This window comes from Nymphalis io, chromosome Z (assembly GCF_905147045.1).
Source record: "Nymphalis io chromosome Z, ilAglIoxx1.1, whole genome shotgun sequence".
Taxonomy (NCBI): domain Eukaryota; kingdom Metazoa; phylum Arthropoda; class Insecta; order Lepidoptera; family Nymphalidae; genus Nymphalis; species Nymphalis io.
Genome location: NC_065918.1, coordinates 15,765,329 through 15,784,094, shown reverse-complemented (window position 1 = coordinate 15,784,094; position 18,766 = coordinate 15,765,329). Strand labels below are relative to the sequence as shown.

The following is an 18,766-nucleotide window of genomic DNA, read 5'->3' as shown; positions in this document are numbered from 1 at the left end:
CACGACAATGACATCCTTTATCAAGCAAATGTGTTATGAGAAATTCGTGTAAATAAATCTTATGTCTTTGTATTTATGTTAGTAATAAATGTCATTTAAATGTATAGGGGATGAAATGTTAAAGACAAACTTAGTAACTTATGTGCAAGATTTTGTTCTTGTTCGGTAAATCTTAACCTACGGTTGAGGGTTCGAACACTAGCATCTCTGAATTGTGATGTGTTTAATTTGAGTTTATAATTCATATCTTGCTCTGCGAAAAACATAATGAGGAAGCCTTCATATTATGGATGAAAATCTGCTTGGAACAGCTTGGTATGCGTTTAAAAGAAAGCTTTAGCCCAGTTGCGGGATCTTTTCTACAATTTTCTTAACATCTTAAATTTAAAATTTTGGTGTAGTCTTGTTGGTAGTTTGTTTGGTAGTAGTTTAGTGTTTATCAGAATTAAAGTTACTTTAATTATTAGACTTGGAAAGTGGACTTGTTTTTCTGATAAAGAAAGATAAAAAGAAAAGAAATATTATAGTGGATTCAAAAGCAATAATCAAATGATTATATCACAAATACAAAGATTTACCTACTGCAATATCTTTCGACAGTCTACGGTATTTGTATAGAAAATTACGAGGCGTAACAATTTGATCAGATTACTGATGTACTGCATTATGCAGAACTGGCTCTTGGATACGTTGAAGGCAGCTCAATTGCTTTGATCCGATTGTTTGCGAAGATACATACTGGTATACTAAAATTACGGACATGTTGATTTAATTTCTTACAAGTAATGTACGAGTCCGAGGTAGATAAATACTTGTTACCAAGCCCACTCAATTTTCATGTGTTTTTTGGACAGAAAACCCAACAGTGGGACATTTGCTGGCTGTTAATTTACGACTTAACTCATAATATAATATATTTTCAAAAATAACTTAGTAATTAAATACTTTATAAGTTAATGCTCACAGTTTTACAAAGGTAGTTGAATTCTGTAGTAGCAAACAATTCGAAGTTTTTTTTAAAGAATAGCTTTTTACTCGTAGCGCCATCTATTGCTATAAAAATGAACTTATTCTGTAGCTCGCTCTGCGTCAACATAAAGTATGTTTAACTTTTACTCCTGTAAAGCGGTTGTGGACTCCATTGTTTTAAGGGTCCTGTAGTCAAGGATCAAGATTATTTCATTATAGTCATATCATGTGCATTTGTGAAATCTTTATAGAGTAAAGGCGTATCGTATGCCTATTAAATAAGAATAAATTATTATTAATGTGAAATACACTATTTATGTATCGAACCAACGTACGAAGTCGAAGTTACATATTTTTTTATTACTCGAGCTCAGGCCGATGTATTACTATATACAATACACAACCTATAATCTGTTAGAAAAGCGAGAGGGTTGCGAGCTGGAACTCTAATTTTAAAACCACCATTTCTTTTACTGCGAGCAATATTTTAAAATGGTCATAGCTCAGTAACGTGTGCCACGTATTTAACGTATTTTTTATTTATTTATTTTTTTTATATTCGCCGGGAGGGCAAATGACTCTACTCCACCTGATGGTAAGTGGTAGTAGAGTCCAAACGCGACGACGGCCAGTACAGACGGGAAAAACGTTCTGCACTAGCCGCCTTCGCCTTGCCGGCCCGCAAGATGCCTCTTCACGCCTCGTTTGAAGGAACCCGGGTTGTAAGAGGAGGGGAACACGTGAGCTGGTAAGGAATTCCATTTTTTGGAAGTGCGACAAAGAAAGGAGTTTTTATAAGTCTAGCTACACGTTCCAGCTTCGCGCATGTAAAGTAACTTTACTCTGTGGGCATAACTTAATTATCGAGAGGCAAACTTAGACAAAAAAAGTCCTATTTATCCAATAAACCTCACACGCGAACGCAGATCACTCACTAAATGTTTATTACAATAGCTTACTAGCTTACTGGCTTAGCATTCACGTGGCTTAGGTGCACATAGAAGGCAATTAAAAATATTCATTTTTATAAATATATATATATGACTGTAAAAGAGCTGCGGGCTTAGACGATGATCGATTGAAATCACGTATGTATTTGACATGTCACGTGAACATAATGATGGAAGAAAGACGATAGAAATTGTTCACATCGAATTGAATGTTAATTATCTGAACCCAATTTATATCTATAATAATTTTATTTTAGATATTTTGTAATTATATCGAAGCGAAAAGTATATCTATAAGGTTACTCGAATAAAGAATATTTTAATTTTCTTTTTATACCGATGAAAAAATGTCATCTTTACCAAGCCTTCTATTTTACTGGTAAATATCAATATAGTATATTATTCCGGTTGGAAAGGCAACCCCTGTATCAGGCTCAGGGCTCTTAGCATCTTAGATATTACGCAAATTCAGTTTGTGCCTTTTGGCGAAGTTGACAACGCTTCTATTTCTGATTCCCTGATTATCTTAAGAGTTGTCCAATTTGTCCTCTGCCTTTTAAATCTAAATTAAAAAATTAAGTTAATTGACGTTCCACCAAGAATGCACATTTTATTTATATTTTTAAATTCAAATTCCGAAGATGAGATTATAGATAAATGAGAATAAGACGAGATATAAAAATGATGTTATAAAGTTAAGGGGGTCACGGGTCGCAAGATGTGAACATCAAAATATATGGTAATCGAAATAATTTATAATTAAATAAAACCAATAAAATAAAATAAAAATCTTAAATAATAATATAATATTATACTATATTACATATATTTATTATAACAAAGAAGTATTAAGAATACGTAACAAGCAACTAGAGCAGCCATACCATAGTCAGGGTGTTGCGGCTGCAAATAAAAAATATTTAGGTAATGATTTATTAGGTTTCGGGATTGTTAGAAATTTAATGAGACAACTAAGAACCGATTTATTGCGGATATTTTTACACCTTTTTATAATTTACTGATGTTTCAAACACTTTTTCAGTGTCCGTGGTCACAAAACAATAAGTTGTTTAATGCAACTTATTTAGGTGTTGAGTACCAATGAACTAAGAGTGTGGCAGCGGAAATGGGCAAGACGTCATAAAACTCCTTCTAAAGTACAAGAATTGCGTAACATCAAATTTCTAATCGAGAAGGGTCCAATACACGATCTCCTTGAGGTTATATTCTCGAAAATATGGTTGACTTGGCAGATCTGCCGCTGTGGTTGACGCAATAATGTTGTTAGCCTGAGGCGATGGAACCGGTGCGCTTATTCACCGAAAACTGCTTCCATATTTGAAGTCGCTTGCGATCGACTAACAGATAACTGACCAATAGGCGACTAACAGAAAACTGACCTTTTCGTATTGGTGGATGTTCAAACACTTTGTTTCTAGTTTTAGAAAAAAAAAATATATTAAGTTACAATCTTTCTGTAAATATCTTACTGACCTCTTCTTTCGAAGACTACTCTTCGTGTTTGAATATTTTTTCATCACGCTTTTTCATGCTGGTCCAAAGCGGGTTAGTCACACATATGGCAAGTTTACATTCAATACTTGCATGTTTCACGATGTTTGCTTTCATCGCCAAGCACGAAATCTATATTAATATTATAAATGCGAAAGTAAGTCCATCTATCTGTTACACTTTTTCGGCTGAACATCTGAACCGATTTTGATGAAATTTGGTATGAAGCGAACTTAAATTCCAGGAAAGAACGTAGGCTATTTTTATACCTACCAAGCGGACGTAGCCGTGGGCGAAAACTAGTAGTATTATAACTTAATGCAATTTTCGCAGTAGAAAACTTAGCGGTATTTGCTCGGATTCGTACTTGTAATCTTTAATTAAGAATGAGCTCGTAAATTATAATTTAATTTTTATTATATAATTTAGGCTTTTAGAATGAGAAAAAAAGTGAGCATAATACTGATATAATATCTTTATTTAAATTATTTTATTTGATTTTTAATATACCTTTATATTATCTAAAACGAATTAAAATCGTGATTTCTTTAATAAATAATATAACTATTTTTAATTGAGGCTAATTTCGTTTCAGACAATTTAATATCGAACTACCGGCTCTCTTATAAGTTTCAGTAGGCGTAAATTCAAAAATATACCAATATTATTTTTTATTTAAAGTCAAAGATCACACAAAATGTTTTATCCAATTTAAGACACAATCGACTTCTACGAGCGTATCAAGTTTCATTAACAATAAGATCAGTAATTGCGTTAGAAATATGTATGTATATGAAGTCAATGTTAAAATATATATATATATGTTTCATATACTTAAACTATGCTAAGTGAATTAAATACTAAGTGAATGATGGGTATGAGACGAGTCCACCGTGCTGTCGGTTAAGACTTCGACTAACTTAAATAATTACATTTGCGTTATATTGTTGCAGTATATAAGAAATAAATAATGAGCTCCATGTAAAATACGAGATGGCCTAGTAGTTAGAACGCGTGAATCTTAACTGATGATTGTGGGTTCAAACCCGGGAAGCACCACTGAATTTTCATGTGCTTCATTTGTGTTTATAATTCATCTCGTGCTTGATGGTGAAGGAAAGCATCGTGAGGAAACCTGCATGTGTCTAATTTCATTGAAAATATAGCACATGTGTATTCTACTAACACGCATCGGAGCAGCGTGGTGGAATAAGCTCCAATCCTTCTCCTCAAAAGGGAGAGGAGGCCTTAGCCCAGCAGTGAGACATTAACAGGCTGTTACTTTTTTACTTTCGATATAAAACGTTTTATTACTTAGACACGAATGAATATCAAAATTTAAAATAATCAAAATCACAAATTCATTCTAAAAACAAAATACACTTTTAAATAATGACCTCTGTTATAAATACCATAATTGTGGTAGCTTAATTGCTAAATGAAGATGTTGCAATATTTGACCTGTTTTGTTATTGGGCCTGTTTGCGTGGTAGATACTTTCACGCCGAAGGTTGTGGGTTCGATTCCCACCCTCGACAGACATTTGTGTGCATGAACATATCTGTTTGTCCTGAGTCTGGGTGTAATTATCTATATAAGTATTTATAAAAGAAAAGTAGTATTTCAGTTGTCTGGTTTCCATAGTACAAGCTCTGCTTAGTTTGGGATCAGAAGGCCGTGTGTGAATACTGTCCCAGGATATTATTATTATTATTATTTTTATTTAACTTTTAAAGTTTATCTTCTTTGGAAGGGGTTAAAGCAAAAACGCGGTCTGCAGCCAAGTGTTAAGGAGTGTTGCTTATATTAAAAACGTGGATGATAAAGTGGATGATGATATAAACTTTCGGGTGATACGGTAGGTGTTCAGGATTATTGCTTTTTGAAGTATGTGGAGGACATATGTTGCCATTTGTAAGGTGTTCAGACTTTGTGTCAAGGATTTCGGCACGATACCTGTGGATAATAGGACTATTGGGACTATGTGTACTGTTTGTTTATTATTATTATTATTGTCGGTGCAATGAATCGTATAAAAGATTTTATTAATATCTATTGTCTTACAAACATTATACATGCGAAAGTAAAATATTGTTTGTTAATTGTTTTTATTTTTTATAAGAAATACGTTTTGTTGTGAGTGAGAGGATGCCTATTCCAGCGATTAAGACAGACGATTTTAATATACTCTTTGGCTATTTTATAATTTATGAGACAAACAGAACTGAGACTCAGCCAAACGAAGTTGACGTGATTTTATCTTCGGTACAGCTGTGATTACATTCTGTGCGATTAACATGAGCATGGTCTGTTTTTTCGCAAAGGTACTTAGTAGTCGGTGTGGCCATACTCTTATTGAATACTGTGTCGTGATTGGTTCATCATACGTTTAAAATATTGTGAAGGGAACTGCCCGGTTACTCTTCAAAATTTTTTAGACGTTACCTATAAATGTCTTCTTCTTTGGAATGTAAAATCAATGATGTCAGAAAGAGATAAATCATTGTTTAATTAAGCGTTAAACTTCATCTATATGTAAAGCCGACATTATCTGTGATATTGCTAAATCACTTGGTTTTTATTTTAAAAACGTACCTTTAAAAGTAAATATTTACATATCAACAAAGTGAGTAAAACTTTAAAATGTCTTTAAAAATAATTGTTATGTAATAAAAAACATACCAATATTATAATGAGTTTATTGTGTTTATGCCTTTCATGTTTATGATTTTCATATTATTTTCACTTACAGTTTCACAACGGGTGAGAGTTATTATAATATGATTGTATATCGTATATCTATTGTGTGATACGTAATGATAATGTACATGTATAAATACCGAAATACAATAATGACGGATCGCGTAGCTTGATACATATTGAATAAAAATTTGTATATTGTAATGTATACAACATTATCATAAAACAAATAAAAAAACAGTCATGCACACCAACATACACACATACTGACAGATGTCTTACTGAAAAATACTTAATATTCTATGCATTTTATTATCAATTCCACGCCGTCTATTGTGTAATGTTTCCATCTACCTTAAGATTTTGTATTATTTCCTTTATAGAATTACCAGTACCTATTCGCTTGGGAAGTGCTTAGACCGACAATTTTCTCTCGACATAATAGACTTCATTTTTAAAATTTTATAACTGTCTAATTTTTCCAGCGGTTAGCGTGTACATTTTGAAAATTTCGTGTGTCGGTTTTTCTCTAGTTATTCTCAAGAACGACGGATTTTCAGTTTTGGTAGTATTATACTCCTTTAACTCAGAAAATATGCATACGTGTATCGAGTGGGTACACTCGATTGCATGTTTTCCGAGTTCTCATCGTATCTCATCGGACTACGAGAATGAGCATACAGACTAATGTACTATAACATATTTTGCGTAATTGAGTACAGACAAAACATCTTGGAGTCGTTTTTGCGTACGTAGTAGTATAATACATAGAGTGACTAAAACCAAAGTGATTTACTTTTGAAGTTTTGAAGTTTTTGTGAAGTTTGCGGTAGATACCATGTTCCTCCAACTTTTGCATAAGTATGTATGGAGGGATGTGAATACAGATTTCTTTGTAACTGATGTCTCTGTTAAGTATAGGTTCAGTCACTGCTATACATACATACATAAGAAGTGTGAAGTCACCAAGTAACCGATATAAGAACTACAAAATAATACAAAAATAAGTTAAATTCTTAATATTGAAAGACTTTGTATTTTTGTTATAATTTTGTAATTTTTTTAAATTTTAGAACGATTTTTAAACGACTTATTTAATAGAAAATTTAATGAATCTATCTTGAAACTGTTAACAAGTTTGTCGTTTCAGACAATCAAAACAAATAACAGTTTTTTTCGTTTAAAAATATTTCATGGGTTCATTTTTATAAAATGATTTCTTAACGTTTGTAATTAAAATTTCAAAGTGAAAACAATTGTTCGTTGAACGGAATTCATTTCTGTTATTTCGTTTGGAAAGTATAATTTGATTTCTTGACTTACGCCCAGCTTAACCTAAATACTGTTTGTAAAAAAAAATGTTTTAATAAGACTAGTTATTATTCGTGAATGCGTTTGTCTAGAATTGGTTTTGCTGTAAAATAAATAGGTTCAAAATCAAATATATGTGTGCATTTGTACTACCATTAAAACTTTTATAGATATATACATTTTTATTCAGGACGTTCTTCCAATTTCCAATTTTAGAAATACCGCAGTCATCCTCATTCTCCTCGCCTAAAAAATAAATAACTACTCCGACTTTGCATGGTTATTTTGTTACATAGATTTTTATGAATCTTTTATGCAATTTCAAGCAAAAATTATCTTTATATATTATATATGAAATTTAAACATATATAGTTCAGAACCTTTTTCTTCTTCAGACACGTATGTATTTCCTACCTTATCGGAACAAAACAAGACTGCAAAACACCGAAATATATAAATATTTAATTTATTTGGTATCAAATATTTAAAACAAAATCAAACTTATTGGTACTGCAGCACTAAAATATTTTACAATAACAGCGATAAAACCTTACTTGTCATTGGCACAACTGGTGAGCCACCAGACACGATATCCCTCGTTAATGCCTGATCTCACTATAGTATATTGTAGGATCTGAGATGTTATGTCTCTCTCATGTTTGATACGCTCATTTTTCATACCAGAATAGAACAATAAAATTTATATCTGTTTATCAGTGGAATATCTGAATAGCAGAGGCTAGGCTAGGCCAGACAAAAGGTCCTCTCCAACGTGAATTCATTTTTCGTTTACAAATAGTTGTACAAAAAATTGATTGGAATCTTTTATGGGTGGGTTGATGAAATTTCAAGTTCACTGTCAACGTCACTATCAACACCAATCTATCACAAAGTTTGAAGTCACATTTATTGAGAAATACATTTTTTTTTTAATGTTATAAATGTTCAATTTTTTAAAAATATATTATTATTGCGAAAAGGCTCGATACATAGTTTTGCTAAGTTTACGCTGGTATTAGCCAAAACGTAGTCAAACTTATTCGTTTTGCTTCAAATAAGATAAAATAATAAGTTAATCATACGTAATTCTAAAAATATTACGAATGACGGTGTAGTGACAAATGATTGAGTTTCACTGTTGGCTTTTTAGGCGAAGTTTATAAGCTCAAATTATGTACATGAAAACTCAGTATTATGGGTAATCTTACTAGCTTTGCTGCCAAAAAAGAAAGAAAGAAAAAAATGGTGGCATCAACACGTCACATTGTAGATAAATTATAAAACAAGAAGAATATTCAATAATTGATTCAAACAATAATTTAATATATTAGAACTAAACTTGTAAAAAAAAAAACAAATTATATAAACTGTACTTACTGGTGGTAGAAATTTGTGCAAGCTCGTCTGGGACACCTACTCATTGTTCCGGTTGTGTTCCGGTTTGAGGGGTGAGTGAGCCAGTGTAATTACAGGCACAAGGGACATAACATCTTAGTTCCCATGGTTGGGGGTGCATTGGTGATGTAAGCTATGGTAAACATTTCTTACAATGCCAATGTCTATGGGCGTTGGTGACCACTTACCATCGGTGGCCCATATGCTCGTCCACCTTCCTACTAATAAGGTAGTAAATATTATATATTTTGACTATGTTGCTAATTATGTTGTCAATGTATTAAATTTCACAGCTGTATGTTGTTGTATTGTGTGGTGATCTTTTATCAATAGTATATACTGAGAAATATATGATTCACTTCATATTTGGCACGATGCTAATAAATATATGAGATGGACCAGTGGTAAGAACGCGTGAATCTTAACCAATGAACGTGGGTTCAAACCCGGGCGAGCTCCAATGAATTTTTATGTGTTTAATTTGTGATTTTCATCTCGTGCTTTACGGCGAAGGAAAACATCGTGAGGAAACTTCCATGTGTTTATTTCACTGAAATTCTGCCACAAGTGTATTCCACCGACCCGCACTGGAGCGGTGTGGTGGAATAAGCTCCAAATCTTCTCCTCAAAAAAAAAGGGAGAGGAGGCCTTTAGCCCAGTAGTGAGACATTCACAGGCTGTTACGAATAATAAATATAAGCGCGGTTCAAATAGCAATTAACTAGATGATAGTTAGCGAGAGAATTAAACACTTTATTTGTGACAATACTTGAAATTTTAGTCTTAAACTTGAATACATAATTATATATAACTTCTTTTAAATTTTTGTTTTAATCTTGTTGTTCAAAGGAAATTGTTAGCATACCTTTTTAGTTAGGTTAGGCGTCATAGATCATAGAAGTGAATGAGTCAAAAAAATCATAGTCATAGCATTTTGTCTCTTGTTGAATGATTTGAAGCACTACAAGACCGTTTATTTAACATCTACGTTATATTGTTTAAGCATTCGAGTATTTTTTTAGATATTTTTTTTTATTTGATAGTAATTATAATATATATATTACTTATAAATATCTTATATAATAAAATCCAATATCCTGTACATAATCCGTGTATTTTCTATAAGACCAGTCTATCGACAATAATGCAAGGTTTTCACAGATACCCTCTTCGAAACTGTATTTTTATTTCATTTTTAATAACATCCTTTATACGTGTTACTCTGCTACGCCGCTAGGCAATTATTGTATTTTATGTTCTCATGTCAGCGAATATGATTCTTAATGAGAAAAAAAAGTTTCTTTAACCCGAATATCCTTGTAGTAATAATGCAAAAACTTTTCATAAAAATATAAAACCTTCTTATTGACTCTTACTAGGGCTGGCTCATTTTTCGGCCAAAGGATCGGACTTGCGATTCAAAGGGGTGATGCTGAAACACCTTAGTTCCCAAATTTGGTGGCGCTTTGGCGATGTAAGGGTTGGTCTATATTACTTACAATACCGAGATGTACCTAATTTAAATAAACAAATAATTTATTTAATACCAACTTAAGGGAGATTCCGTGACTTGAAAAATTTAGGAAGTCCACATGGATAAATCCGAACATGAACGGGGGTAGAAAATAGTTATAATTTACAATATTATTCTATAACTATACATACTACGGGTACATATATACGGAATTAACTCTGTGTCTGTCACGTTTTCACGATTCAAATCACTAGTCTATCATCAACTCATTAAGTATTTATGTTACTGTAGAAAATAACAGTGAATGACAATCAAATATAAACGAGGTATAGCATCGATTCCTGGTTAGAAAGCATACATACACTTTAAGTGATATTTTAAATTGATTTCCTTCAAGTCTTTGTCTATTGAACTCTGTATGCACGATATTACAGAGCAAAATTGTACATTGATACCGTCATTTAAATCGGTTCAGAATTTCTACCTTACGTTACGTTCTTGATATTTTTTTAATGATTTAACTTTAATTGCGGCGTACGTGATTAGGATGCCAAAGATTTGTCAATCGGTATATTCACATGGAAAATCGAAGACTATTCTTTATTCAATTTACAGAATAAATTTAAGTTACGCTACGTGAAGTTTCTAATATCTACTGAAGAGAAGAAGAGAGGAGAGGAGAGGAGAGGAGATGGAGTTTACTTTGAAGACAAACGCAGATATGCCGAAACATTAATATCGTATCGGTTATCTACAAAGCGTCTTTTATCACCACCAGTCTTCAATTCTATTGATATCTGAACTTTTGTAAGAGCAATCTCGAAACTCACAATGAAGAAAAATGCAAAGAAAATTGTAGTAAGAGACATTAAATAAGACTATAGTTAACTAATATAATTATCTAACGGTATATGAATTGCTATTCATACACTATTATGTATTATTTATTCATATAATATATTATTTATTATATATTATTTATTCATATAATATTTTAACGCGTCAACTTTGACGTTACGGAAGGAATTTAGAACTACCACCAGTAAAGTGCCAGTAAGTAATACATGGTTTCATGCTTCATCTCAAGATCTGGGGCGAAATACAATAGCCACTAAGCTAACAAGTCAACGAAAGTCATCCAAATTTAAACACTTAATAAATTTGTATCGTGTTTATACTATTTAAGATTTATACGTGGCTTTTGGCAACCCTATCTAAATAAGACCTTACTCGTCAATGCTTTAATTGCAGAATTACCACTTATTTTCTGTATCATTTCTATAATTGTTACTTGACGTAAATATAGTTCAGACGAACGACCGTTTAAATCGTGATAAATGCCTGAATTGTTTATCGTTTATGATATTTGAACTATTTGCGAACAGTAAAATCTTAACTACAAGAAGAGATTTTTATATATTTCGAATAGTTTAGATTTTGAAATGAAAGTACCTGATAAGATTTTTTTCTTGGTGGTAAGGCTGTGTAAGCTTTTGGGTAGGTACCACACATTCTTCAGATATTCTACTACCAAACAGCAATACGTACAAGTGTTCCTTAACTTTTTTTGTCTAATATTAAAATCGACGCAGTTACGGAGCCTGTAGGTCTGTCTGTAAGGGACATGAAAGTTATTGCTTATCGGTTACCTTACACTTCCGCTCATAAGCTCATAAATTCGGACTAATGACAGATTTAATTGTTCATTTGTCTAGATGTATATATTTAGAATATATTGACTTCTGTAGTGAGATTCTATTCTGTATGATCTCACTTCATTTTTTTTTATAGAATAGGTAGGCCGACGAGCATAAGGGCCACCTGATGGTAAGTGGACACCAACGCCCATTGCCATTGGTATTGTAAGAAATGTTAACCACCGCTTACATAGCCAATGCGATACCAACCTTGGGAACTAAGATGTTATATCCCTTGTACCTGTAATTACACTGGATCACACATCCTTCAAACCTGAACACAACAATACTGAGTACTGCTGTTTTGCGGTAGAATATCTGATGAGTGGGTGGTACCTACTCAGCCGAGCTTGCACAAAGCCCTACCACCAGTAAGTAGCCGTGCAGACAAGCTTGTATAACTTCTTACAGGTACACTTATATTCCATGTATGTCGTATACGTAATTCTAATGGAGTAAAAATATAATTGCTACCGTCGATATAAAAGATCTATCGCTAAAGATTAAAGCTTGTATCAATCACAACGTAACAACGATAGATAGAGATAACAACGTTGTACAAAATTGTTTGTATACGTGGTACAGATGCACAACTAATCTTCGATACTTAATCCGCAATCCATAAAGATTGACAGTGTGTCCATCGTTTTTAAATTTGTTTCGGTTAAAAATAATCCCATCCCATTGAAGATTTTGTCAGGGTATTTTGTTAACAAACGAAAAAAGAAAAGCTAGTAAAATTTTGTTGAAGGATTGCTTTGTCAATATAAACTTGTAACGTAAACATTTAATTTGTTATTTTTGTTATATTTATTTGTTACATTAATTCGGGGAAAGCTTTTTTATGTCAATGAATAAAACGATATTGTAAATTCAATGTCAAATAAGTAATTAAAAGTTGATTTAATCAATTCGTTATTGTACTATTTCAAGGTCGCTCAGAGTGCTATGGAAGGAACAAAGACTGATATTTTGTTACGTAATGGCAATCGTAATTGTGTAATTCGTAGAAGAACATAACCGTCATAAATCGCAGAATTATCACGAAGTAGCAATGGGTCACGCGTTTTATAGAGTGACTGATAATCGATAGGGAAAGTAAATATTCAGAAGATCACGACTCGAAAACAGGTGTGAGATTGACACCAGAATTAGCGGACTTAAGGCTGTTAAGATTGCCACATGACAGGTTTTAATGACTCCAATTATGTAAAAGCTATTGGATAAATGTCACCGCAATGTTTGAAGACGAAAGTCTTCAACCAATGCGTCTTACCTGCTATGACATACGGTGCCGAAACGTGGACACTAACTGCGGGACTAGTCCACAAATTCACAGTCGCTCAGCGTGCTATGGAGCGAGCTATGCTCGGAGTATCTTTGAAGAATAAGATCAGAAATGAGATTATCCGGAAAAGAACCGGAGTCACCGACATAACTTGCAAAATTAGCAGGCTGAAGTGGCAGTGGGCTGGTCACGTATGTCCTAGGACCGATGGCCGTCTGAGCAGACGAGTCCTAGAGTGGAGACCGCGAATCGGCAAGCGCAGCGTAAGGCGCCCTCCAGCTAGGTGGACCGACGACCTTAAAAAGGTGGCGGGCACCAACTGGATGCGGAAGGCGGAGGACAGGGAGCTTTGGCGCACCTTGGGAGAGGCCTATGTTCAGCAGTGGACAACGATTGGCTGTTGATTGAAATTGATTGATATTGGATAAATGTACGTAAAATAATAATTGATTATTTATCAGCTCTACTGTTCTAACAAAATATTGTGATTAGAAAGACAGTGGACAAACAAATCCGTAGCAACATTAACAAAATCGTAGTAGCGTAGCAGATAAAGCTTAGTTCAGTTACGTCGGTCAACGGATGAGATTTTTTGTGTGTGAATTAATATTTTGCTAACATTATGAAAAGAGTGAGTATTTATTTAAAATACTTGTGTTTTATTTCATATCAAAATTCTTTGATATAAAAGTACTCTACTAATAATATATTAATAAAGTAATAATACTCTACTAAGTATTTATGTCTTTTGTTCTAATGCATTTCATGTGTATCTTTAATATTTATGGATAATACGGATTATTTTACAGTAGAGATAATCTTGTTAAACATATATAATATGATGATTGAAAAACGTACCAAGGCAAAAAGCCTTTTAAAGCAGCAAAACCGGAATCCTGTAATACGAAGTACTAATAGTAATAAGTATTTTTTCGGCAGAAGCTTCCTTACCCATTGTGCTCCTAGTAAATACTAGTCATATAAATTTCCTTGATGATGTCATGCACTAATCACTCAATGGGTTTTTTATATAAACCGGGACAGCAATTGACTCCATTCCACCTGATGGTAAGTGGTAGTGGAGTCCAAACGCGACGACGGCCAGTACAGTCGGGAAGAATATTCTGAACTAGCCGCCCCCGCCTTGCCGGCCCGCAAGATGCCTCATGATATACAGTAATGATATATGTGATTATTATTTCTTAATAATATATTATTTTTAAAATTAGGCAATCCATATTTATCTTCTCTGAGAGAAAACAAATACAATACTGTAAAATATATGATACAATTAAGTTCATTTTATGGTTATTATATAATAAAAACATAGCGTTATAAAATAAATATAAATGGCTATATATATATATACTATATTATATAATACGGTTCACATACGAGGGTGACTTGGGCAAATTGTTTAATATAAGTTTTAAGTAACATTGATAGTCAAAAATATAAAGATATTTAAGTAGTCTCATACAAGGACTTTGGAATTGTCATTTTGCAAGAAATAAAGAAAGAAACTTTCTTATTGCCACACACTACAGAACTAATACCGAGACTAAATTCAATATAGAGCTTTCGTCTGTTCAAGATGGGATCATATGAAACAACTAAAAACTCAGTACGTACTCATATTTTTTCATTAAACATACTTTTACTGTTTTACATACTTTTATCCCCTGCGGCAAAGTGGCTGTCCAAGATCGGCAACATGCCATGGTTGTCGTTCTATGGCGTCGCTTATATATGCGTCATATACGTCAAATACAATTTATATTTTAATAAAACTACTTATTAAAGTAATGTTGTTCATTTTCATTTCGTGAATTTTTCGCAATTATTTAAATAAATAGAGATAATTTTATGTTTTTAATAATTTTATCGAATGTTGCCCAATTGAAGTTGCCTAATGTGTCATAAAATGTTATTTAACATTGATTGCAACAATTGATTCGAAAATATTATTGCCGCTTGAATAAATAAATAATATTTATTAACAAGTTTGATTTGGGCAAGCTTAGTAAATTGAAACGGTTATAAAACAAACAATAAATAAATAAAATAAAACAATAAATATTTATATATATTTTATACATATATATTTAAAAAATTAATATTAGGTACATCTGAGATATTTATATTTATTGTTCGTATCTCAAAACTTCCTTTGTTTGTATTATTTATTAACATCACATCATGATTTAATATTATTTAAATAATTATCTATTTTCTAACAAAGATTGAATGATGGCCTGCCTCGTTGGTCTAGTGGTTTGATGTAAGGCCGCAGACCCACAGGCCCTGGGTTCAATTTCCAGGTCAGTTCAATAAAAAGTGATTGGGTTTTTCTGTCAGAAAATTAGCAGCCCGGAGTCTGGAAGTTGGAAGTGTATAAACCCGTGCCTCGGAAAGTACGTAAAGCCGTTGGTCCGGCCCCTGAACTCTTTCCGGTCATGTCGGATTGCCGTCCCATCGGATTTTGAGAGTTAGGGAATAGATAGTGCACCTGTGTTTGCGCACACACATGTGAACTATAATATCTCCTGCGCAGTTGGCTAATCTCTCTTGATTATGGCCGTCGTGGCCAAAATCGGAGAGGACATTATTATTATTATTATCAAACAAAGAATATACAAACTGATTGACTTTCTATGTAAAACTATTATTTAATTGATTCAGACTTTTGAATAATTTTGATTTTACAAATTGCATTCTTCAACTCCATCTAATCGACCGTTATTTATTTGATATAATGTATACTTATACATTATATCAAATAAATAACGGCATTTTGTCCAACTCCTACAACTTGTAATATGTACTTACATATTATAAGTTGTAGGAATTGGACAAAATGCATTTGTATATATAAAGTATATTAATGTCAACACCTACCTCATCTTTTCGTTGACTTCACGGCTGCATATGACAATGTGCACAGGAATTTCCTATACCAGGTTATGATAGAGATTGGCATCCCAACGAAGCTTGTGCGCCTGACGGAGATGACTGACTCTAAGAATTCCCAGAACGTTGTTAGGGTTCAAACAGAGCTATCAGAACCCTTCAGAACCACCGATGGCTAAAGACAAGGAGATGCACTCTCATGTCTACTGTTTAACATCGCACTCGACAAATGTATCCGCGACTCAAAGATCGAGACCAAAGGCAATATCTACCACAAATCCGTCCAAATTCTGGAATTCTCAATTCTCGACGTGATAGGAAGATCCCTGCCTGCAGTGGAGAGTGCGTACCTTGCTCTTGTAAAATCAGCAATGAAGGCCGGTCTTCAAGTTAACATGGCCAAGACTTAGTACCTGAAAGCGTCAAGAGACCAACAAGCTCCACCACAAGGAATCAACATTGGCAATAACACCTTGACGCTAGGTCAATGAATTCGTATATCTTGGGTCCTTAGTAACCGATAAGAACGATATGTCTTCGGATATAAGCAGGAGCATAAATGCAGCTATCAAGTGCTACTTCGGCCTGCTAAGATACTTTCGCTCGAAAATTCTCTCAAGAAGCATAAAACTTCTGCTGTACAAAACCTTACTAAGACTACTCACATACGATTCTGAATGTTGGGTAATACCCAACAGGTAAGTTGAGTAAAAAAGACGAAAATTCCTTGTTGGTATTTGAGCGCAAAATACTAAGGCGCATCTTCGGACCTGTGGTCGAAAATGACAGATGGCGTACGCATTATAACCACGAGCTATACCAAATGTACGATGAACCTAACATCATTAGGACCATAAAGATCGGATGCCTACGATGGGCAGGGCACGTACTACAAATGAACGAGGCCAGAGTACCCAAACGCCTCTTGAAAGGCAGGCCGGAGGGTCGCAGAAGTAGAGGCAGGCCCAAGCTCAGATGGTTAGACGGCGTCGAACAGGACACCAAGATTTTAGGGGTGACAAGTTGGAGAACGAAAGCTACAAATAGATTGGACTGGAGAGATTTACTGGACCTAACGCCTCAGATGATGATGATAATATATATATATATATATATCATCAGCTTTTAACAATTCCATATAATATTTAAAGATAATTTGTCAATTGAGAGAAATTACATACTTGTGATTACATTTTAGGTGGTAGGTTAACATTTCTTATGGTGCCAATATCTATGGGCGTTGGTGACCACTTATCATCAGGTGGCCATATGCTTGTCCATCTACCTATTCTATAAAAAAAACAATAATTTATTTATTATATCAAAGGTAATAATTATTAGTGCATTTTAACTTAAACACTCATTTATATTATATTGTATGAAAAAGCCGTTGCTATTAAAATATTTTTACACTGGCAACGTGTTTGTTTTCATAACATCAAAACAGTGCGTTGATGGTTTTAAGCGGTCGTACATAATTTTATGTTTGCTTCGATGCTATTTGTGTAATAATTCAATTCGTTTGGTTATTATGAAACACTTTACGATAGCTATACCCTATAAATAGGGTTGTCACCATTTATTTATATTAATTATAACAGGATAAATAATAAGTTGTTTTGTTAATATATTATATATATATTAACATTCACAAATGTACCACAGCCGGGCTAATTCCTCCTCTCCTTTTCTAGGAGAAGGTTTGGGGCTTATTTCACCATGCTGCTCCAATGCGGGTTAGTAATTAAGCACATAAAAATTTAGTGGTGCTTACCCGGGTTTGAACATACGATCATCGGTTAAGATTCACACGTTATAACCACTGTGCCATCTTGGCATTACATATCGGACATATATGTAATCCTGAATTTATAAATGTATGTATTATGAAATTCAAACCTTTTTTAAAAATAAGAACACCATTAATTTAAATATTAATCTAACAATGTCAACCCTAGCGTTGTTGACTATTATTCAATCATGGCGCACAATGCGCCTCGCCTTCTTATCCCCTAAACATATTAAACATTGTCTAAGCAAAATATTTGTTTTAGCGCTCAACGAATACGCTTGCTATAAAGAGTGGCTCATTATTTAAATACTTACTAATACTAATATGTAATTTTGTAATTGGATTTTGTTGTTCATTTCAAACTTAGAATTCGTTCTTCATTCGTTCTTCTTTTAAAAAGTTCGATGAACTTTTAATAACCTATAAATTGCACAAATTAATTATTAAAATTTAAGACGGTAATTTTAGAAATCGACTCTTTTCTCTGATTAAGAACTATTATAATAATAAAAAAATAATAATATTAATAATGTTATCTACAACGATTTATCTTTTTAAAATAATTCAATGTTCTTAAAAAAAATGTATTTGACTTATAATGCTTTGACTTATAAGTTTAAGCTTTAAACCAAAAAAAGAATACATTTATACAAAACATTTGGCATATTTCCGCCGTAAAATGTATTTCAAGCACTTTATTTGTCGCTATCAATCTGTTACTATAGTGTTCAATAATGTTATAAACGAAGTTAATATTTCAAAAATTAC

General features: G+C 33.1%; 1 protein-coding gene and 1 pseudogene across 4 annotated transcripts in view; both read left to right on the top strand.

The window, feature by feature from the left end:
* The window catches only part of LOC126780516 (uncharacterized), a 174,817-nt gene that overhangs the window by 21,442 nt on the left and 134,609 nt on the right, over positions 1–18,766 (top strand). The gene's annotated exons all lie outside the window — the stretch shown is intronic.
* LOC126780689 (uncharacterized) lies at positions 9,274–17,335 on the top strand (annotated as a pseudogene).